At 38.5% G+C, this 23,618-nt stretch overlaps 1 pseudogene; it reads right to left on the bottom strand.

The window, feature by feature from the left end:
• Positions 1–17,421: 17,421 nt before the first annotated feature.
• Positions 17,422–22,785, bottom strand: LOC129024223 (zinc finger FYVE domain-containing protein 9-like; annotated as a pseudogene).
• Between the last annotated feature and the right edge of the window lie 833 nt (positions 22,786–23,618).

Here is a 23,618-nt window from a genome sequence, read left to right as displayed (position 1 = left end):
CACTATTATTAGGGAAGGTGTTTATGCCACTTCTGTCCAACCTCGCTGAATGTTTACTCCCCAAATCTCAATAAAGCAAAACTAAATGGATCTAATACCCATTTCCATAATTCAAGTTGGAAGGACAATTACCAATGAGCAACATCAACAGAAACTCAAAGATCTTCTTTAAACACATCAGTCGCCTGAGCTATATTACAAGGAAAATCAGTCTTTTGTACAGGAGAAAAATCTCTGTGAGAAATATGCAGAGGAATCATTTCATTTCTTTGCATCTGCCCTCCTGGTGGGAGGTATCAGGGCTTGGGTAGCCCAAGAAGCTATAGGAAGCATATTACAGAGAGTTTAATTTATTCAAAGAAAATCAGAATCAACTAATCAGAAGGAAGGGGAAAATGCATTAATTAAACAGCTTTACTCATGCAGAAAAGCTGCCAGCGTGAGCACTTCAAATTACCTGGGCACACCTAATGCATTTGCATTTGCTCGGGAGAAATGTGTTCTGCCCTACAAAGCCACGAACATTTCATAATTCCATTTGAGCAAATAACAAAAGGGAATTGACAGCTAAGAACCACCTTCCACACTTGGGGGTTATAGCCTTTTCCTAGGAATTTTTAGCTCAAGTAGAAATGCTCTTCTTGACTAGATGTGGAGAGAGGAAGTTTTAAGTCTTCTGTAAAGTAAAAGGCTAAAAAAGAATCTCCCTCCACTCTACCGTTCGAACAAAGGAGGTGGGCTTTTACTGGCAGGAGGCTAACAGCATTCTTTTGTTAGATATTAACATAAAATAAGGCAGTAGAAATGGATGTCCATCAACAGAATTAGAAGGAACTAAGTAAGTTTCAAGAACAAAAGGTTTACTTATTTAAATTACAGGAGTTGAGAAACAGCTGGGAATGCAATTTCTTTCCCAGAGTTAAGAAACTACAAATAGTTAAATGTAATTATGTTGCATTATAATTTTATCGTTTCACATTGAATGTGTATAATCATTCTAACTAAAATAACCCTATCGGCAATACTTAAACATATATTTTATATATTTTATCTTAGCTTTTTTCAGTTCAGCTTATTCATCAACTAACTCAATATTTTATTTACGTATTTACTCCTGAGAAAGCTAATGTGACTTTAAAGCACCTGTTCTTACCCAACGATAACTACCTTAAAAATATTTTAAAGTTGCCTTATGCTTTTTATTACTTTACATCATGTGTTTATATTGCATTTTGCACAATAAAATATACTACAATTAGTAGTAGAGTTTATTAATCTGGAATTTTAGAGTTGAGAAAAATAGAAACGTCTGTTAGAAAACTTCTTAGAAGTTTGTTTTCTATTTCAAAGGAAAACATCAATTTGAAATGCAAAAGAACTGTAATAAAACCTAAGGTTTACACAACTTTGGTCTAATTTAATATATAATATATACGGTTTATACTCAAAGAGGAAACTTAAAAAAAATTAACATATATTGTCACCTAGTGCTTAGTTTAAAATATTCTATAATTTTGTCTAAAATGCCTTATCTGTACAAATTTTGGGATCAAGCTTCTAAACAGATTGACTGTCTTAGACCTACTTCTAAAAGTGCATTCTAGGATTTCTACACCATGAAAGATTGTGGTTAAAATGGTCAAGGATGAACTGTCAATACATATGCAGGGCATTTCCTCAGAATCAAAAAGACTAACGAAAGAGAAGTTAGGCAGAAAGTAGGTATATATTTCAGAGGTCTGGGAGAAGCCTTTCCTCTAGATTATGAAAATTTTTGGAAACTCAACTTTATTTTCACGCGATCTGATCACATTCGATAAAGCTCTTTCATGTGTTTTTACTCCCCAAACTAAAATAAACTGCTTTTGTGGAATATCTTTCTATGAATTCCTTGAATGCTATCATCATTGACTGTAGATAACAGACAATAATTTCAAACACTAATTTCAAAGCCACCAGTGAGTGGAGTGGCTGCTTAATTGCAAACACCTTGGCAGAACACTGTTGACCCTCTACTATTTAGGATCTTTCAATGCATTTAGGATCTTAGCGGGAAAAATATTCTATAGCAATGAAATATACTCAGGTATAAGTGTACTGATAAGACAGGCATCTAAAATATGAATGAAGGTTTGAATATTCAGTTTTAAATATGGTGATAAAAGAAACTACAAAGAAATGTCATTGATCTAATACTTGTTTGCACATTCTTCAGAGCTATGCATGAAGCATAATAGGATTTCTACGAACCCGAACAACAAAAGGTGTAAACTGCCTTTTCAATTGCAAACCTTGTTCATTTATTCCATTGGTAAAAGAATGTAAATCTGAAGTCATTTTTTTGTTAACCGACACCAAGTCTTTCTCATTAAACTTTTTTTTTTTTTTTAAAGAAACAAGGGTAAATAAAGGTCAGAATAAAGTCAAACTTCTTCCCCTGGGGGGGAGAAAAAGGCAGTATAAGGAAATTTCACTAAATCGTTCCTGTCAATTAGAATCTGACATTTAAATTAATTCTAGTGCTTGAGGTATTTTAACACACTTACAGTTATGTATAATTCAGGTAAGATAAATATGGGTACTTAAGAATCTCAACAGTACTTTCTATAAATCCTTGTAATACAAATGTAAATCAAATGATAGCAATATCTTTCACTGAGTTTGCATAAACCAAAACATTCATATATCTTGATTTAATTTCCTAGTAAACATTTAACTAAAATATGGGAGAATTAAGATATTTTGGGCTGAGTTCAGTGACTCACACCTGTAATCCCAGCACTTTGGGATGCTGAGGTGGGAGGGTCACCTGAGCTCAGGAGCTCGAGACCAGCCTGGGCAACATGGTGAAACCCCATCTCCACTAAAAATACAAAACTTAGCCGGGCGTGGTGGTGCATTCTTGTAGTCCCAGCTACTTCGGAGGCTGAGGCAGGAGAATCACTTGAACCCAGGAGGCAGAGGTTGCAGTCAGTCAAGGCTGTGCCAAGCCTAGGAGACAGAGTGAGACTCTGTCAAAAGAAAAAAAAAAAAAGATACTTTGTTCACTGTTATAATCATTACTAAAGAACTAAAGAATAAACTAGATAATCAATAGTAGGTGCTTAATAAATTTCAAACAAATTGTCCAATAGTCAACCTAAAGCCAAAAGGAAGGGAGGGGACCCAGCAGACAGAAGAAAGGAGGGAATGGTGAAAGTGACAAAAAAAGGCAGAGAAGTAGTGGAGAAAATATTTGTAACCACAAATTTGTTCATTTCTCTCAACTCTTTTAAAACATTATTTCAAGTGAAAAAAAGTCTGATTTTATTAATGTTAAATTCAGTTGCTAGCTGTGCCTGGCACTTGTAATCACAGTTACACTGTGAGGCTGAGGCGGGAGGATCACTTGACCCCAAGAGTTTCAGACCAGTCTTTTTTTTTTTACTATAAAGACACATGCACACACATGTTTATTGCGGCACTATTCACAATAGCAAAGACCTGGAACCAACCTAAATGTCCATCAATGATGGATTGGATTAAGAAAATGTGGCATATATACACCATGGAATACTATGCAGCCATAAAAAGGATGAGTTCATGTCCTTTGCAGAGACATGGATGAAACTGGAAACCATCATTCTCAGCAAACTATCACAAGGACAGAAAACCAAACACTGGGCCGGGCACGGTGGCTCACACCTGTAATCCCAGCACTTTGGGAGGCTGAGACAGGTGGATCACCTGAGGTCAGGAGTTCGAAACCAGCCTCAACATGGAGAAACCCCCGTCTCTATTAAAATTACAAAATTAGCCGGGTGTGGTGGTGCAGGCCTGTAATCACAGCTACTCAGGAGGCTGAGGCAGGAGAATTGCTTGAACCTGGGAGGTGGAGGTTGCAGTGAGCCAAGATCGCGCCATTGCACTCCATCCTTTCGGGGCTTGAACGGGTAATCCGTAGGAAAGTGGATGGTCAGGAAGAAAACACCTCCTTGGTAAGGACTGTCATTAGTCATCACCCACAGGTCCCGCGGAACACTGGGCAGGAGGATCCCTCTGCAAGTCGGTTAATTCCTTCTGGATCCGCTTTAGCACCCTCCTACCCTGCTGCCAGGGACCCGGGCGGCCCGCTGCCGGGTCAGCCGCCACCCCAGACCAGTCTTACCTGCACTTAAAGATCTTATCTGTAACTACCTCTAAGCACCAAGACTCAATACCTCAGTTAATTCAGAAGTAAATTTATCTGTTCCAGATTGGAGACTAAGGAGACATGACAACCAAATGCAATGTGGATTCTTACTCTGGACCAAAAACCTACACTGTCCAAAATGCAGTGGTCACTAGCTGTGTATGGCTATTGAACATTTGAAATGTGGATAGTCCAAATTGAGATATGCTCTAAATGCAAAATACACACCAGATTTTGAAAACATAGCATTTTAAAAAGAATGTAAAATATATTGTTAACATTAATTTCATCTGTTTCATTTTACTATTTAAAATATGGCTGGTAGAAAATTTTAAACTATATATATACAGAGCTGGTCTAGAAATCCAAGCTAAGGAGTTTGTACTTCATCCTCGGAAGCCATTGTAGGTCCTTGAGTAGGAATGTGAGATTGTTTTTTGGGGGAATTTAGTCTGGCTATGGCCTGGAAGGTGGCCAGGAGGAACAGCACATTACAAAAGTCCAGGAGGGATGTTCTGGACTAGGGTCATGGCTATGGGGCTGGAGACAAAAGATATAATACAAGAGACATTTAGATGGAAGTACCAACAGGTCTTTGTTATTTTCTGGATATAGAGGGTGGTAAAGAAAGTAGAATCTCTGTTTCATGATTTCTCACCTGAAAGATTGAAAGAATTTTGGTCTCCCTGACAGAAATGGAGTAATCACAAAGTTTTAGGAGTGATGAGTTAATATTTTTTAACATTTTATTTTGAAATAATTGCTGACTTACAAAAAAGTTACAAAAGTAGCTCATAGAGTTTTCATACACCCTTCACCCAGTTTTCCCACATGTTAACATTTTACACAAGCATAGTTTATATTAAAAAATCCCTAATTTATGAACTAATCTATAGACAAAATATTACTAGTTTCACATATAATCAATATAAAAATTATTAATAAGATATTTTATATTTTTTGTGGAGGAGATAAAGTCTTAGAAATCCAGTGTGTATTTCACACTCACAGTCCATCTCAATTTGGGGCAGCCACATTTCAAGTGTTTAAATAGGCATGTGTAGCTAGTAAGCACAGCATTCCTAGAGCATCCACAATCTACTCACAACCTTTCTTTTCAGCATTATCTCCTGCTGTACTGCCAAGAAAACTCTCTGCCCTAGCCAGTTTGTTCTGAGCCAGGATGGAAAAGGCTGACCTCATGTTCTTATTACCTCCCTCCTACGATCATAATAGACATTAATAATCATTCATATGACAGTTATCTGCTGAGTCTCTGAATACTTCCCAATATGATGCTCCAGACAACACCAAAAAATGACTAGAGTTGGCACTTAAAATGAAACCCTTTTTCCACCCATCACCTAGTCACTGTCCCCAGCAACGTCTAGCTCATTCCTACCTCTAAATTTGCTCCTGCAACTTAGCCATTCTAACCAATGCCTACTTGCCTTGAGAGCCAGACTCAAGTCTCCATTCATACAGTCCTTTCCAGCTCATATTGAACATTCTTTTTTTTTTTTTTTTTTTAATAGACGAGTCTCACTCTGTCACCCAGGCTGGAGTGCAGTGGCACAATTTTGGCTCACTGCAAACTCTGCCTCCCAGGTTCAAGTGATTCTCCTGCCTCAGCCTCCTGAGCAGCTGGGATTACAGGTGTGCACCACCACAGCTTGCTAATTTTTGTATTTTTAGTAGAGACGGGTTTTCACCATGTTGGTCAGGCTGGTCTTAAACTCTTGACCTCATGATCTGCCTGCCTCAGCCTCCCAAAGTGCTGGGATTACAGGTGTGAGCCACCGCACCTGGCCTGTTATATATTTTTCTATGCTCACATGGATCGTAGAAGAATGCTGTGCATAAAGTAGATGTTCCATGAAAACTTCTTGGTTGATAGAATGGTTATAACACACACTGTTTTTATGTCTTCTATCAATTACATTTAAGCCTAAATCTATTTTTTCGTAACTACTGCTCCAAAACCTAAAATGGTCATATGACTGATATCATGAACAGGCACAATATTTAAATTGGTCTCACAAATGTTTGCTTAATATAATCTTTTTTTTTGAGACGGAGGCTCACACTGTCACCCAGGCTGGAGTGCAGTGGCACGATCTCGGCTCACTACAACCTCTGCTGCCCAGGTTCAAGTTATTTTCCTGCCTCAGCCTCCCAAATAGCTGGGATTACAGGCACGTGCCACCATGCCCGGCTAATTTTTTTTTTTTTTTGTAGTTTTAGTAGAGATGGGGTTTCACCATCTTGACCAGGCTTGTCTTGAACTCCTGACCTAGTGATCCACCCGCCTTGGCCTCCCAAAGTGCTGGGATTACAGGTGTGAGCCACCATGCCTGGCCTTTGCTTAATATTATCTTATACTCGGTTAGATATTGGTCATCAGGCTCCAGGCCCTGCTCCATTACTTACTAGCATTGTGTTTCAAAGTAAGTCAGTCACATAAACCCTTAGATTTTGTTTTCTCATCAATAAAGTGAGGTTTATAATGCCTTACCTATCTTACATGATTGGTGTGGGTATCAAATGAAGTAGTATAGTATATACATAAAAGCACTAGACATTTGCAATCAGAGAGGCCTAGGCTTGAATCCAGGCTCTGCCACTTACTGTATATGTCACCTTTATCAACTTACTTGTTACTCAGTTTACTCATTTGCAAATATAGGCACAATAATATCTAAATCTCAGTGCTATAAGTGACTTGAGGTATGTGAGGAGCTTAGCACATTGCTACAGACATTGACGTCACTCAATAAGTGATATATTGCGAATGAGGTCAAAGTGCCATGAACGGGTGATTATTATTCATTATTAATCTTCCCAAAATAGTTTGATGTGAAAGCAAATGGATAACCATTTTCGACACACTGCATCATTGACTCCTTTCCACTAAATTCAAAAAAAGTCTTCTATGTTAGAGTTTGCAAACATATATAAGAGTGGAACAGTGATTAGAAATGAACTCCCACCTTATACATGAAATTCTTGATTTGACTTTTTAATAATCGCCATTCTGACTGGTGTGAGATGGTATCTAATCATGGTTTTGATTTGCATTTCTCTAATGATAAGTGATATTGAGCTTTTTTCATATGTTTATTGTCCGCATAAATGTCTTCTTTTGAGAAGTGTCGTTCATGTCCTTTGCCCACTTTTTGATGGGATTGTTTGTTTTTTTCTTGTAAATTTATTTAAGTTCCTTGAAGATTCTGGATATTAGACCTTTGTCAGATGGGTTTAAGTTGCTTGTAGATTCTGGATATTAGACCTTTATCAGATGGGTAGATTGTAAAAATTTTCTCCCATGCTATAGCTTGCCTATTTGCTCTGATGATAGTTTTTCTTTTCTTTTTCTTTTTTTTTTTTTTTTGAGACAGAGTCACGCTCTGTCTCCCAGGATGGGGTGCAGTGGTGCGATCTTGGCTCACTGCAACCTCTGCCTCCCAGGTTCAAGCGATTCTCCTGCCTCAGCCTCCTGAGTAGCTGGGATACAGGCGTGCACCACCATGCCCAGCAAATTTTTTGTATTTTTAGTAGAGATGCGGTTTCGCCATGTTGGCCAGGCCGGTCTCAAACTCCTGGCCTCAAGTGATCCACCCACCTCGGCCTCCCAAAGTGCTGAGATTACAGGCGTGAGCCACCTCGCCTAGCCTGATGATAGTTTCTTTTGCTGTGCAGAAGCTCTTTAGTTTAATTAAATCCCATTTGTCAATTTTTGCTTTTGTTGCAATTGCTTTAGGCAATTTCATCATAAAATCTTTGCCCATGCCTATGTCCTGAATGGTATTGCCTAGCGTTTTTATGGTTTTGGGTTTTACATTTACTTCTTTAATCCATCTTGAGTTAATTTTTGTAAAGCAGGGGTCCAGTTTCAGTTTTCTGCATATGGCTAGCCAGTTTTCCCAGCACCATTTATTAAGTAGGAAATATTTTCCCCATTGCTTGTTTCTGTCAGGTTTGTGGAAGATCAGATGGTTGTAGATGTGTGGTCTTATTTCTGAGATCTCTACTGTGTCAAGAAACAACAGATGCTGGCGAGGCTGTGGAGAAATAGGAATGCTTTTACACTGTTGCTGGGAATGTAAATTAGTACAACCATTTTGGAAGACAGTGTGGCAATTCTTCAAGGATCTAGAACCAGGAATACCATTTGACCCAGAAATCCCATTACTGGGTATATGCCCAAAGGTATATAAACCGTTCTATTATAAAGATACATGTGGGGCTGGGCACGGTGGCTCACACCTGTAATCCCAGCACTTTGGAAGGCCAAGGCAGGTAGATCACCTGAGGTCAGGAGTTTGAGACGAGCCTGACTAACATGGTGAAACCCCATCTCTACTAAAAATACAAAAAATTAGCTGGTGTGGTGGCACATGACTGTAATTCCAGCTACTCGGGAGGCTGAGGCAGGAGAATCGCTTGAACCCGGGAGGCAGAGGTTTCAGTGAGCCGAGATTGTGCCATTGCACTCCAGCCCGGGCAACAAGAGTGAAACTCTGTCTCAAAAAAAAAAAAAAATACATGCACATGCATGTTTATTGCAGCAATATTCACAATAGCAAAGACATGGAATCAATCCAAATGCCCATCAAGGATAGACTGGATAAATAAAATGTGGTACCTATGCACCATGGAATACTATGCAGCCATAAAAAGGAATGAGATCATGTCCTTTGCAGGGACATGGATGAAGCTGGAAGACATCATCCTCAACAAACTAACAAAGGAACAGAAAACCAAACATTGCATGTTCTCATTCATGAGTGGGAGCTGAACATTGAGAACACATGGACACAGGGAGGGGAACAACACACTGGTGCCTCTCAAAGGGGTAGGGGGAGGAAGAGCATCAGGACAAATAGCTAATGCATGCAGGGCTTAATACCCAGGTGATGGGTTGATAGGTGCGGCAAACCACCATGGTTCACGTTTACCCATGTAATAAACCTGCATGTTGAGCCGGGTGCAGTGGCTCATGCCTGTAATCCCAGTACTTTGGGAGGCTGAGGCGGGTGGATCACCTGAGGTCGGGAGTTCGAGACCAGCCTGACCAACATGGAGAAACCCCGTCTCTACTAAAAATAGAAAAAATTAGCTGGGCGTGGTGGCTTATGCCTGTAATCCCAGCTACTTGGGAGGCTGAGGCAGGAGAATTGCTTGAACCTGGGAGGCGGAGGTTGCAGTGAGCCGAGATCACGCCATTGCACTCCAGCCTGGGTGACAAGAGTAAAACCCCATCTCAAAAAAATAAAAAATAAAAATTAAAAAAAGAAACCTGCACATCCTGTACATGTACCCTGGAACATAATAAAATAAAATAAAATACTATTGATTTGTTATTTTTTAAAATTGTTTTATTTTACTTGAAATTTTGTCAATCAAATGAAATAGCTCTTCTAAATTGCCTATACATCTTTTTGGCTTTGAAGAAAGTGGTTAAATTAATTCCAAGAAAAAAAATATGATTTGAAGTGAGAAATGAAACTTTATATTTGTGATCAAGGAAGGATCTTCTATACGACCCTTACTCATCAAGTCATAGAATCATGAAATATATTAGTGGAAAGGGCTATTAGGGACAATCTGCCAAGCCCTTCATTGCATATGTGCAGAAATTGAGGTCCAGATAGGAGAAATAGTACAAGTTTACTTAGTTTGTGAAAAACACCAGGGCTAGAACTTCCATCTTTTGATTTTTTCTTTCTTTCTTTCTTTTTTTTTTTTGACGGAGTCTCGCCCTGTCACCCAGGCTGGAGTGCAGTGGCAGGATCTCGGCTCACTGAAACCTCTGCCTCCTGGGTTGAAGCGATTCTCCACCTCAGCCTCCCGAGTAGTTGGGATTACAGGCGCGAGCCACCATGCCTGGCTAATTTTGTATTTCTAATAGAGATGGGATTTCACCATGTTGGCCAGGCTGGTCTCGAACTCCTGACCTCAGGTGATCTGCCCTCCTAAGCCTCCCAGAGTGCTAGGATTACAGGCATGAACCACCTCTCCCGGCCTTGATTTTTAAGACTGTATTCTTTCCATTGCACCATGTCTCATCAGGTGGATAGGCACCCAAGAAAGACACCATTCTTCCTTCAGGACTTTGTAAGGCAGAAGTAAAAAGATTTAGAAAAAAACTTCAAATTGTGTACTTTGATATTGAACATTTACAGAAAATAACAATTCTTTAGCCAGATCCCATATGTTCATGAGCAGTCACTTGGACCAAACCTATAGGAGAAAATAAAACTGGCATAAATGTATACCATTTGTCATTGACTGACGTCTCCCACATCTTTTGCAATTGAATTATGTGACATGATGTACAGGTCTTATAAAAACATTTATTCCAAATCATTTACATTAGCTGTCGAGTCCTCGTGATAGCGATGGACTAAATGTCTTTAGAGGACTACGCACAAACTGACCTAGCATGTTTTCTCATTGCAAAAGCAGATATAATAACATCAGTCACCTGCTTACATTTATATTATAAAGTCCATCCAATTAGTATTTTTTCACTAGAATGCTAATTCTATGAGAACAAAGAGATTTTTGTCCATTTTGTTTACTGCTCTGCTCCATTGCCTAGAAGAACAGGTAGTATTTTCTGAGTCCCAGTTTCATATTTAGATTTCCTTCTTATCTTGACTTAATTCAATAATAGTTAAAATGAGACTATAATGTAATTATTGCATAAAAATAAGCAAAGTACCCAAGATGGAACTGTACACTAGAGATTTTCTCATTTTCTCATGAACTTATTGAGTCCTCACAGCAATTAGAGACCTTTCCAGGACTTTCTTAAGACGTAGTACTTCAGCCGGGCACAGTGGCTCACGCCTGTAATCCCAGCACTTTGGGAAGCCGAGGCAGGCAGATCACCTGAGGTCCAGAGTTCCAGACCAGCCTGACCAACATGGAGAAACCCCGTGTCTACTAAAATACAAAATTAGCTGGGCGTGGTGGCGCATGCCTGTAATTCCAGCTACTCCGGAGGCTGAGGCAGGAGAATGGCTTGAACCTGGGAGGTGGAGGTTGCTGTGAGCAGAGATCATGCCATTGCACTCCAGCCTGGGCAACAAGTGCGAAACTCTGTCTCAAAAAAAAAAAAAAAAAAAAAAAAAAAGATGTAGAACTTTTATGATTCTTAATCAGAAACGCCAATCAATGAGGAAGTGGGTCCAGAGTCTGTCCTGACGATGTCCATAAACTCACATCCTTCCATGTGTTTTATCTCTCTTTAAACAGTGAAATTAGTAATGGGAAAAATGTCTAATTGCATCTTTTATATAGCACCTTATTATATAAAGCAATGAATTCTAAATGAAGTCAAGTGAATTCTAAACATGAAGCAATGAAGTGTTTAGTAAAACCACGAGGAACCCATAGAATGCAAAAGGTGTTTACAAATAAGGATTTTTGTTTCTTTTCTCTTTTTTTGTGGCACCTGATGTTACAAATATGATTAATCTCACATAATTCTATCATATTTAAACTAGAAGCACAGAGTAGAACAAAGGGAAGAATACTAAATAAGATAGTGTGGTACTTAGGATGGGAACTGGAAGCTAGCAGTGGGAGGAGAGGTGGAGAGATGGGAGGAGCAGCTTTGCAAGTGGTTCATAAATAATGGCCTGCATCCCATCTAACAACATATAACAATAAAAGAGAGTAATACAATTTGTTACTGTTTAGAAATGAAATGAAATTTTAAAACGTTTCAAATGAGCAATTTTCTCTTCACATTAGTACTCTGGGGACTGATAGGCTTTTTCTTTTGTCTCTTCCGGTTGCCTTGAATGGTGATCAGCAATGCACGATCAGCCAAGTGGCATCAGCTCTAATACCATCATCACATGCCAGCCAGAGGGAATGTGAAAGGGGAAATGGGATTTGCCACTGCAAATGCCATCTCGATTAATAAATATCTGAGAACAAAATCTATCTTCCTCTTTTTGCATGCACCATGCCTTTTCAGTTATATTACTTGATAATAAACCCTCTTTTACAGCCTGTTGTGTTTCCAGGCAGCTGACAAGCAGATCAAATCTCCCCAAAAGGGTCATGTTAATCACCATTTCAAACAGCGATCTAAAAAAATGCATTCTAACATGACTTCGCAAAGGTATAATTCAAATGATTACCTCATGTGTTCCAAAGGGGAATCGGGTGCTGTCCTGTTTCCATAGCACTCAATTTCACAACATTTTGCAAAACTGCTCTGTGAGATATCTTCCTTCAAGAGCAGCAATATCACAGTCATAACTTTCTAAATTTGGGCCTGCAGTAATGACAGACTTTGAATGAATGCTTTCCTATGATATGGGAAAGAAGAATAAGTTCAAAAAATTAGACTTTTCTCAGCTTTAAGCTCTAAGCTACACTAAGCTGACTTGTCTTCCTTTTTACCTATGTGAAATGCTTATCCTTTGACTGGAATGAAAGGCCGAAATTCACTCTGCTTTCTGCACTGGCTGTTGTTTGAATATTTTTATAATGATTACTTTTAAAATCATAAAAGAAATAGAGAATATATGTTTTAAGAATATATGTCTATGTGTACACATTATTCTTACCCATGATAGAATCCTGTCTCAAGGAGGCAAAATGATAGTGAAGAGACATGAGTTCAAATTCGAAGTCTGCCAATAACTAGCTTTGTGATCTATGACTTGTTATTAAACTCTCCAAGTCCAAATTTCCTGATTGGCTAATGAAAATGTCTCTAAAGGCTTCTCTGGCTCTTTAAAACAAAAGGTAGTAAATAACTTCTGGACAAAAAAGAAGGCATTTGTCTTCTACATGTTGAGTTTCCAGATGTACTCTAACTTGAAATTTAAAGATATTTCATGTTATATGTTTGTTATTCGGGAATTTAAAAATCCAGTTTTATATTCAGTTATTTCAAATGAATAACAATTCAGTTTCATGATCAACTATTTTTAAATTGTCAGGGAAAAGTTCATTTTCTACTCTTTCTTGCCTTATGCTGTCTAAAACAGTAAAATTAAAATGAGTAGCATTGGAATCAATTTTTCTGCTCAGAAATTATTGACTTATAAAATTTTTTCTTCACCAGGATATTTTGCAATATTTTCTCACTGGGAATTGTATGTGTAAAAGAAAAGCTCAACTAACCTATGAAGTAGAGTATTATGATCCTTAAGTATTTTGTCTTGTTGTGAAACTCTGTTCTCATAAATCTGTTCTCTCATATCTTATATGCTCAACATGGCTGTTCATCTAGTTCTCTGTGAAGTGTCTGAGAACTATATCCAGAAGACCTAACCAGGGAAAGCCAATAAGTTCCAAGAAAACAAAACAAAAATAACCTTCCAAACATGATCCGGAGCCTAGCCAAAAGCATACAAGTTTCGGAAAGCTTAAACTGTACAAAGATTTTCCTAAGTAAGTAAATGTTGTTGTTATCCTTTCCTTTATGATTTCAGAGTTTTCTGGGGAAATATTCCTTTTTAAAGATGTTGTGGTTATACTCAGTTAATACAGTCTACAGGTCTCTAAATACTCTCTCTTGCATTCCATATCAAAGGTCTTCAGATATATATATATATATACACATACACACACACACATACACATATACATACACATATCTTCAGATACATATATAGGTGTGTGTGTATGTGTGTGTATATATGTGTGTGTATATATGTACGTGTGTGTGTGTATATATATATATATCTATACTCCTTAACATAAAGAGTAAAAATATGTCTACATTAAATACTAAGCAAAATATGGCTGGTCTGTATTTTTATTTTTGTGCATGTAAATAGCAGCAGTTACAAAAAACAACTAAAAATGACCATCTAAGACATCATAAAATGTGTCAGACTGTTAGAAAGCAAAGTGTAGAGTGTATTTACTAGATATGTTTGACCATGAAAGGTTCAGTGAGTCCCAGAATAAAGGAATGCCTCTCATGCAAGTCTTAAACAAGAGCCAATCCAAATACTTTAATTGGAAGTCTGGTATGCGTGTTTATTTTTAACATTTGACTTCAAGTGCCTAAGATGTGGATGACATATGGAAATGATTTTTTTCCTTGACAAAGTTTTGTTATTGTGACTTAGGTTGTAGTACTTATTCTTTTACAAGATGCCTATGACTCAATGGTTAGACGTGGACTGTCTTAGCTTTTAGCAGTTTACTTTTGCATAATGTATTATAACTAACTAGTGTTAATTTCCTTGTTCTTCACAACACATTAAGCTTAGAGGCAAACTAGAATCTAGAGTCTTGATCTAGCTAAAAAAAAAAAAAAAATGTTTTAACTGAGGATCCAGTAGTGAACAAAATAGATACATTCCCTACTGGTAAAGAAACAGCTCATGCAGGAGACCTGTGGCTGGGTCAAACTGATCTGTTATAGACTTTCAGACTCTCATAATATACAGTCATGCATTGCTTAAGTACAGGGGTACCTTCTGAAAAGTGCATCATTAGGCAGTTTTTGTCATTGTGTGAACATCACAGAGTGTCCTTAGGCAAACCTAGATGGTATATGGTGTGACTCCTAGGCTACAAACTTGTACATCATGTTACCACACTGAATACTGTAGGCAGTTGTAACACAATGGTATTTGTGTATCTAAACATTTCTAAATATAAAAAATGTAATGCATTGTGCTATGACAATATGACAGCTAAGATATCACTAGACTACAGGAATTTTTCAGCTTCATTATCATCTTATGAAACCACCACAATATATATGGTCCATATGTGACTGTATTTTATTGTACCACTTGTCAAAGTTGAAACTTTACATTTAGGTGTGTAATTGATTAATTAATACTATTAAGAGACTTCAATGATATCTTAAGGATTTTAGTCTTCACAGCTAACATCATACTTAACCATGAAAAGCTGAAAGTGGCCGGGCACAATGGCTCACGCCTGTAATTCCAGCACTTTGGGAGGCCAAGGTGGGTGGATCACCTGAGGTCAGGAGTTCGAGATCAGCCTGGGAAAAATGGTGAAACCCCGTCTCTACCAAAAATACAAAATTAACCGGGCATGATGGCACATGCCTGTAATTCCAGCTACTTGAAAGGCTAGGCAGGAGAATCACTTGAACTCAGGAGGCAGAGGTTGCAGTGAGCCAAGATCATGCCATTACACTCCATCCTGGGCGACAAGAGCAAAACTCCATCAAAAAAAGGAAGGAAGGAATGAAAGAAGGAAAGAAGGAAGGAAGGAAGGAAGGGAGGGAGAGAGAAAGAAAGAAAAAGAGAGAGAAAGAAAGAAAAAGGGAAAGAAAGAAAGAAAAAGAAAGAAAGAAATGAAGAAAGAAAGAAAAGCTGAACGCTTTTCCTCCAAGATCAGGAACAAGACAAGGATGCCCACTCTTAACAATTCTATTCAATATAATATAGGAAGTCCTCACCAGAGCAATTAGGCCAAAAAAAAAAGAAAGAAAGAAAGAAAAAGAAAAGGCATCCAAATTGAAAAGGAAGAAGTACAATTCTCTTGGTTTGCAGATAATACACCCTTACATACAGAAAACCTAAAGACTATTAGAACAAATTTAAAAATTCAGTAAAATTGCTAGATACAAAATCAACATACAAAAATCAGTAGTGTTTCCATACACTAACAACAAATATCTGAAAAATAAGAAAATAACCCCATTCACAAAAGCATAAAAAAACTTAGAAATAAATTTAAGAAACAAGGTGAAAGTTCTGTCTACTGAAAACTATAAAAATACTGATGAAAGAAATAGAAGAAAACACAAATAAATGGAGAGATATTCCACATATGTGATTCAGAAGAATTAATATTGCTAAAGTGTCCATAGTGCCCAAAGCAACCTACATATTCAATGCAATCTCCAGCAAAATTCAAATAATATTTTTCGAAGAAATAGAAAAAAAATCCTAAAATTCATATGAAACCGCAAAAAAAACCCCGAATACCCAAAGCAATTGCAAACAAAAAGAGCAAAGCCAGAGGCATCACACTACCTGATTCCAAAATATACTGAAAAGCTATAGTAATCAAAATAGAATGGTACTGGCATAAAAACAGGCAAATAGACCAAAGGAGTAGAATAGATAGCTCAGAAATCAATCCTCACATTTACAGTCAGTTGGTCTTCAACAAAGGTGCCAAGAACACACAATGGGATAGAGAGAGTCTCTTCAATAAGTGGTGTTGGGAAAGCTGGATATCCACATGCAGAAGAATGAAATTGGACCCTTATATCTCATCACATACAAAAACCAAGTCAAAATGAATTAAAGACGTAAAGGTTAAGGTCTGAACCCGTAAAACTACTTGAAGAAAACAGAGAAAAAGCTTCTTGGTGCTGGTTTTGGCATTTTTTTATATCACCCAAAAAGCATAGACAACAAAAGCAAAAATAGACAAATGGGACTGCATCAAACTAAAAAGCTTCTGTTCAGAAAGGAAACAACCAAAAGAGTAAAGTGGCAATCTACAAAATGGAAGAAAAATTTGCAAACCATATACCTGATAAGGGGTTTATATCCAAAATTTATAGGAAACTCAAAAAACTCAATAGCAAGAAAACAACCAAATTGAAAGTAGGGCAAAGGACCCAAATAGACATTTCTCAAAAGAAGATATAAAAATGGCCAACAGGTATATGAAAAAAATAAAGCTCAACATAACTAATCATCAGGAAAATGTAAATTAAAACCACAGTGATATATCACTTCACACCTGTTAGAATGGCTTCTATTAAAAAGACAAAAGATAAGTATTGGTGAGAATGTAGAGAAAAGGGAACCCTTGAACACTTTGATAAGAATGTAAATTAGTAGAGCCATTATGGAAAATAGTATGAAGGTTTCTCAAAAAATTAAAAATAGAACTACAATACGATTCAGCAATTCCACTACTTGGCATAATCTAAAGGAAATGAAATCAGTACGTTGATGGGATATCTGCACTTTCATGCTTATTTCAGCATTATTTACAATAGCCAAGCTATGGAATTAACCTAAATGTCTGTCAACAGATGAATAGATTGAGAAAATGTGAGATTTTACACACACACACACACACACACACACACAAAGCCTTACAAAATAAGGAAACTCTGTCATTTGTGATAACATGGATGAACCTGAAGTATATTATGCTAAGTGAAATAAGCCAGGCAAAGAAAAACCAATATCTTCCAGGGAGTTATAATCTTTTTGCTAGTGGAGGGTCTTGCCTCAATGTTAATGGCAGCTGACTGATCAGGATGCTCGTTGCTGATGGTTGAGGCGGCCGTGGCAACTTTTAAAAATAACAATGAGTTCCACGACGACAGAGCCCTCACTGAGCTGGCAGGCCCCTCCATGGATCACCGGCACCAAGGTGCTGTCCAGATCATTCATGTACTGTGAGGGAAGGGGCTGGCCATTTCTCCCTTCTTGATAGCTGACCTGATCTGAATCAAGTGTCACACGTAGTCCCAGTTTGGTCATTCCATCTTCCTTCAGAAGCTTCAGGTGAGGACAGAGAACAAGACAAAAAGCCTTGGTAACATGCTCAGTCAATCTGCTGTGATCTGCAGGATCACTGAGGCAATTGTGCTGGTCAGGATTTTCTGGGAAAAACACCTCTGTCCATCTGACGACTTTTCCATTTGCTTTACATTCTGATCCATGGAATATCTTCACATTTGTTATAGTCTCAATGGACTTCCCATCTATAGAACTTACGATGCCCTTGCTAATGTTCTTGTCATCATCCACCCATTGGATGTGGATGTGCTCCTGGGGATCCTCTGCGTGCGCCTTCCCACAGATGATGGTGAAGTCCTTCATCTCTCACAGTGCCTGCCTCAAGGAATCCATGTTCTCTGCAGTGATCTGGACCATAACGCCATCTTTCACAATACTGGATTTGGCAAGGTACCCAGAAGAGGATTTCAGAGTACCACTGAACACAAAGAAACTGGCACCAGTCACTTTTCTGGGCTGACTGTGAATACTGATAGCCTGGGTCTGATAGCTTCCATCGTCATTCTGCACACACACGAGAGTCTGCCTTTTCATTGAAGCAGGCATCTCCTGCCAGGACATGCTCATTGGACTTGTTCATGGCTTTCATCATCTCATTTTATCTGTTGCTGGGAATTTTTATGCTGGTTTTCCAAACTTCCATATCAACCACCAAACCTTGAACTACTGGCAAGGTATAATGGTAATTTCTGAAGTCTGCAAGAAGATTCATGATGGTATGCCCCGTCTCTCCAAATAATGGCTTCCGAAATCTCACACTGAATAGTGGGCATGGATAAAGTCAATATTCAGCTCCAAGTCTCAACATCAGATGGATAGGAAACACTTTAGCCCAAGGACTTTCCCATTTCTGGATAAGAATCCCAAACAAGTAAGGTGGGGTTGGGAGTACTAGGTCTTGCAGTGACTGGTAGGTAGATGTCACATATAAAAATCCACCATGTTTTTTACTGCTGAGGAGACTTTGACTGAAGAAGGAATGTCCCAAGTTGCCCATGACATTCCCTGCCAGAGATCCCGATAAAGTTGCACAACGTGATTAAAGATATCCTTTGGCAAACACTTTCCATCCAGTAGACACTGTAGAAGAATGACTATCTCAGACTGACCCACGGCATGCATTCCCTTGGCTGTAAAACACCAGCACTTCCTGTTCATATAATTTACAGTTTTAAACATTGACAACAAATTTGCATTTAAAACAAATACAAGTGGGTCAGGGCCACTGTCCTCCAACTGCTGCATTTCTGAAATAAATCTGTGATGGTTTCTCTTCCACAGCATAGTCTCCTTTTACATCAGTGGAGATGAGAATAGGAGGAAGGCCATCTTCAGGAATAAGGCTCATTGCACTTCCAACAGGACTTCTGACCTGAGTTATACTGCCAGAGAATACAGGAATATCCATCTCTGCTGGTAGAGGACTAGTAGTTACTAGCTTGACTGGGTTGTATGACACAGCCAGGGATCCTTCAGAGGAAGTTCCATTCATTGTTAATTTGGCTGCATCAGCAACTTCTCTTTTGCTATTTCCACCACATCTCAAGTTACTTCCTCCACTGACTTCTTGACCCTCTCAGTCATCCATAATGATTGGAATCAGCTACTTCACTACTCCTGTTAATGTAATATTTTAACTTCCTCCCATGAATCACAAATTTACTTAATGGCATCTAGAATGGTGAATAAGGAAAACCAGAGGTTTTTCATTTACTTTACCCAGATTAATCACAGGAATCACACTCTATACTAGCTACATATAGCCTTATAAAATATATTTCTTAAGACTTGAAAGTCAAAATATCTCCTTGATCCATGGGCTGCAGAATGGATGTTGTGTTAGCGGGCAGGAAAACAATATTCATCTTCTTGTACATCTCTATCAGAGCTCTTGGGTATATTGTCAATGAACAACAATATTTTGAAAGGAATCTTGGCTTTTTCTAAGTAGTAGGTCTCAACAGTGGACTTAAAATAATCAGTAAACCATGCTGTAAACAAATGTGCTGTCATCCATGCTTTATTGTTCCATTTTACAGTACAGGTAGAGTTGATTTAACTGATTCTTAAGGGCTCTAGACTTTTTGAAATGTTAAGTGAGCATTGGCTTCAACTTAAAGTCACCAGCTGCATTAGTTCCTAACAAAAGAGTCAGCCTGTCTTTTGAAGCTTTGAAACCAGGCATTGACTTCTACTCTCTAGTTATGAAAGACTTAGATGACATCTTTTTATATAAGGCTGTTCCATCTATATTGAAAATCTGTCGTTTAGTGTAGTCACCTTCCTCAGTGATCTTAGATAGATCTTCTGGATAACTTGCTGCAGCTTCTACATCAGCATTTGTTGCTTACTTTGTACTTTTATGTTATGGACATGGCTTCTTTCCTTAAACTTCGTGAAGCGACCTCTGCTGGCTTCCATCTTTTCTTCTGCAGCTTCCTCACTTCTCTCAGACTTCATAGAATTGAAGAGAGTTAGGGCCTTGGCCTGGATTAGGCTTTAGGTTAAGGGAGTGTTGTGGCTGGTTTGATCTTCTATTCAGACCACTAAAACTTTCTTTATATCAGCAATAAGGCTGTTTTGCTTTCTTATTATTTGTGTGTTCATGGGAGTAGCACTTTTAATTTCCTTCAAAAACTTTTCCTTTGCATCCACAATTTGGCTAATGCAAGAAGCCTAGCTTTTGGCCTATTTTGGCTTTCAACATGCCTTCCTCACTAAGCTTAATCATTTTTAGATTTTGATTTAAAGTGAGAGACTTGAGACTCTTCCCTTTAACTTGAACACTTAGAGGCAATTGTAGGGTCATTAATTGGGCTAATTTCAATATTGTTCTGTCTCAGAGAATACGGAGTCCCTGAGGAGATGGATAGAGAGGGGAGAATGACCAGTTGGTGGAGCAGTCAGAACACCTACAACATTTATCAGTTAAGTTTGTTGTCCTATATGGGCACCGTTTATGGTGCCCCAAAACAATTACAATAGTAACTTCAAAGATCACTGACCACAGATCATCACAACAGATATAACAATAATAAAAAAGTATGAAGTGTTGTTATAATTTTTTTTTTTGAGACGGAGTCTCACTCTGTCACCCAGGCTGGAGTGCAGCGGTGTGATCTCAGCTTACTGAAGCTTCTGCCTCCCGAGTTCAAGTGATTCTCCTGCCTCTGCCTCCCAAGTAGCTGGGATTACAGGCACCTCCCACCATGCCCGGCTAATTTTTGTATTTTTAGTAGAAAAGGGGTTTCACCATGTTGGTCAGGCTGGTCCCAAACTCCTGACCTCAAGTGATCCACCCGCCACGGCCTTCCAAAGTGCTGGAATTACAGGCATGAGCCACTGCACCCGGCCTGTTGTGATAATTACCAAAATGTAACACAGAGACACAAAATGAGCACATGCTGTGGGAAAAATATTGCTGATAGACTTGCTCGATGCAGGATTTCCACAAAACCTCAATTTATTTTTAAAAATGCAACATCTACAAAATGAAATGAAGTGAAGCAAATAAAATGAGGTATGATTATACTAAAAACCATTGAATTGTACAACTTAAATGGCTGTGTTTTATAATACCTGAATTAAATCTCAGTAAAGCTGTTACCAAAGAAAGTCTACTGCACTAGCTTGACTGAAGGTGCTACTAATAAAGATGGAGATAAGTGGATGAATTTGAGAGGTATTTTCAAGGTAAAATCAACAGGACATGTTGATGGATTTGATGTGGAAGTTGAGAGGAAGGAAAGTATTGAGGATGACTCAAATTCCTAGCTTACACAACTGTAAGTAGCTATTTTGGCACTCTGATACAAACCACTGGAGGAGGAGCAAGTTTGAGAGAAGCAATCTAAGTTCACACTCGGGCCAGTTCAATTTCAGATGCCCTTGAGATATCCCAGTGGAGATGTTGAGTTGGACATAAGGGTTTAAGGTTCATAGGAGAAACATGGGTTGGAGATACAAATCTTTATTTATGCTCCGGAGACACACTGAACATAAAGACATTGTAAGCCATGGGAATAGATTAAATCATTCAGAGAAAGAATACGGAGTGGGATGATAAAAGTATCTAGAACAGTGCCCTGGTGAACTTCAATGCTTAATAACCAAGTAAAGGAGGATAAATCTGCAAAGGAGCAATACAAAAGTGGGCAAATAAAACAAGGGGACTGTAGTTTCATAAAAGGCAAGGGCAAAATGTACTTCAAGAAGGAAGGGAAGATTGTCTGTATCAAATGCTACTGAGGGATTGAATAAGATGAGGACTGAAAATTATTTGTTAGACTTGGTGACTTGATTGTCATTGGTGACCTTAGTGAGAACCGTTTTAGCAGAGTGGTGTGGGTGGAAGTTTCAAGGACCATACAGTCAAAAGACTCACTGTTGTATTAGGGCTGGGGAGCTGGGGAAAGAAATTATCCATAAATGTATAGGAAGAACATGCTACTGTGATAAATATCAATGATTACTGACATATGTTTATTGAATTTCATATGCAGGTTCTTAATGTCAAAACATCATATTTGTATGCTTTCATAGGATTATCATGTTAGAAATGCTACACTATGAAATAGCCCACAACCTACCTTGGAGGTCTTTATAGACCACTCATGTGCTTCAAGCATCTGTGCTTAAGAAATCTATGCACCAAAATAACTGCTAGGAAAAAGGAAATTAAATTTAGTTATGGAAGCCTGAGGAAAAAAGTTACTTCTTTTCACTGGGCCTCAGAGTATTCAAATTTAAAATGATAAAGGTGGACTAGTCCACATTCAGCTCTCCCATTGTATCCACATCTATGGTGATTCAACTTGTAAATAAGCACCTCTATACCCTCAGTGTTTTCACAGAACACCTGTTTCCTGCCCTAATGAAGAAGACTTGGCTCTCTACAAAGACAATGAGCCTCACCATGCAGCTCTCTCCAATTAAAGCTGTTTGAGGTCTAAACATCAAATTCTGGGATGGATAAGGTCAGGTAGCATAGGGAACCAGCATCCTCCTGCCTTCCCATTGCCCTTACCAGGCCATTGCTCCAGCTTCATGAAAAGCCTCACTGCCCATGAATTTCACACCATCTGCAGATGCCATCTTTTACTCCTTCCCAGGATGATCATCTACCTCTCTTTTGGACATTTTCCTTCATTCACTGAGGACTCTGGCATCTGGCTTACCGGCATCCTCTGTACCTCAATTCCTGGCACCACTGGCCAGTTGGAAGAGCTATCTCACATCCTATACTCACATTCCTTCGCCTGTACAGTTCTCAGGGTCACATCCTGGATATTGTCACCTTCCAAAATTGCTTCACCTTGAAGTCATAGATTCATACATTCCATTTTCTGACCAAGACTGCCCATCTTTCAGTCTAGGCCTTCTCCTTGGTCAAGTCTCTACTCTAGGTTTCCATACACTCTGTTCATGACTCTACCTTATTACTTACTAGATCATATTGAAAGTCTGTTAATATGTCTGTTTCCCATGAGTACCTGGAGAGAAGAAACTGTTTCAGTCACCCTGCAGGTCTAGTATCTGGCACATGGTAAGCACTCAAATCTGAACAGATGTTTCTGAGTGACGTTTACATTCAAAGCACTGTGCTTGGTATTTGAGATCTACCCAAAGCTGAGTGAAAATAGGTTTTGACTGCAAGAAACTTAGAGACCAATAGAAGACGTAAAACAAATGAATTAAAAACAAAATTTCAAGGTGGAAAGTGAGAGGGGCCTCAAGAACTATAAAAATAAAATTCTATAAGATTGCTAATGCAAGAAAGATGGGGATGGAGAGACACAAAACACTCCTTCTGTGAGGGGATCAGAGGCACTTCATAGAGGATGTGACATCTGAGCTAATTTGGAAGAATGGGTTGGGATTTGGATATATGTAATTCTAGGAAGAGAGAACAGCATGAGGAAAGACAC

Source organism: Pongo pygmaeus, chromosome X, assembly GCF_028885625.2.
Source record: "Pongo pygmaeus isolate AG05252 chromosome X, NHGRI_mPonPyg2-v2.0_pri, whole genome shotgun sequence".
NCBI lineage: Eukaryota > Metazoa > Chordata > Mammalia > Primates > Hominidae > Pongo > Pongo pygmaeus.
This window is presented reverse-complemented; position numbering and strand designations above follow the sequence as displayed.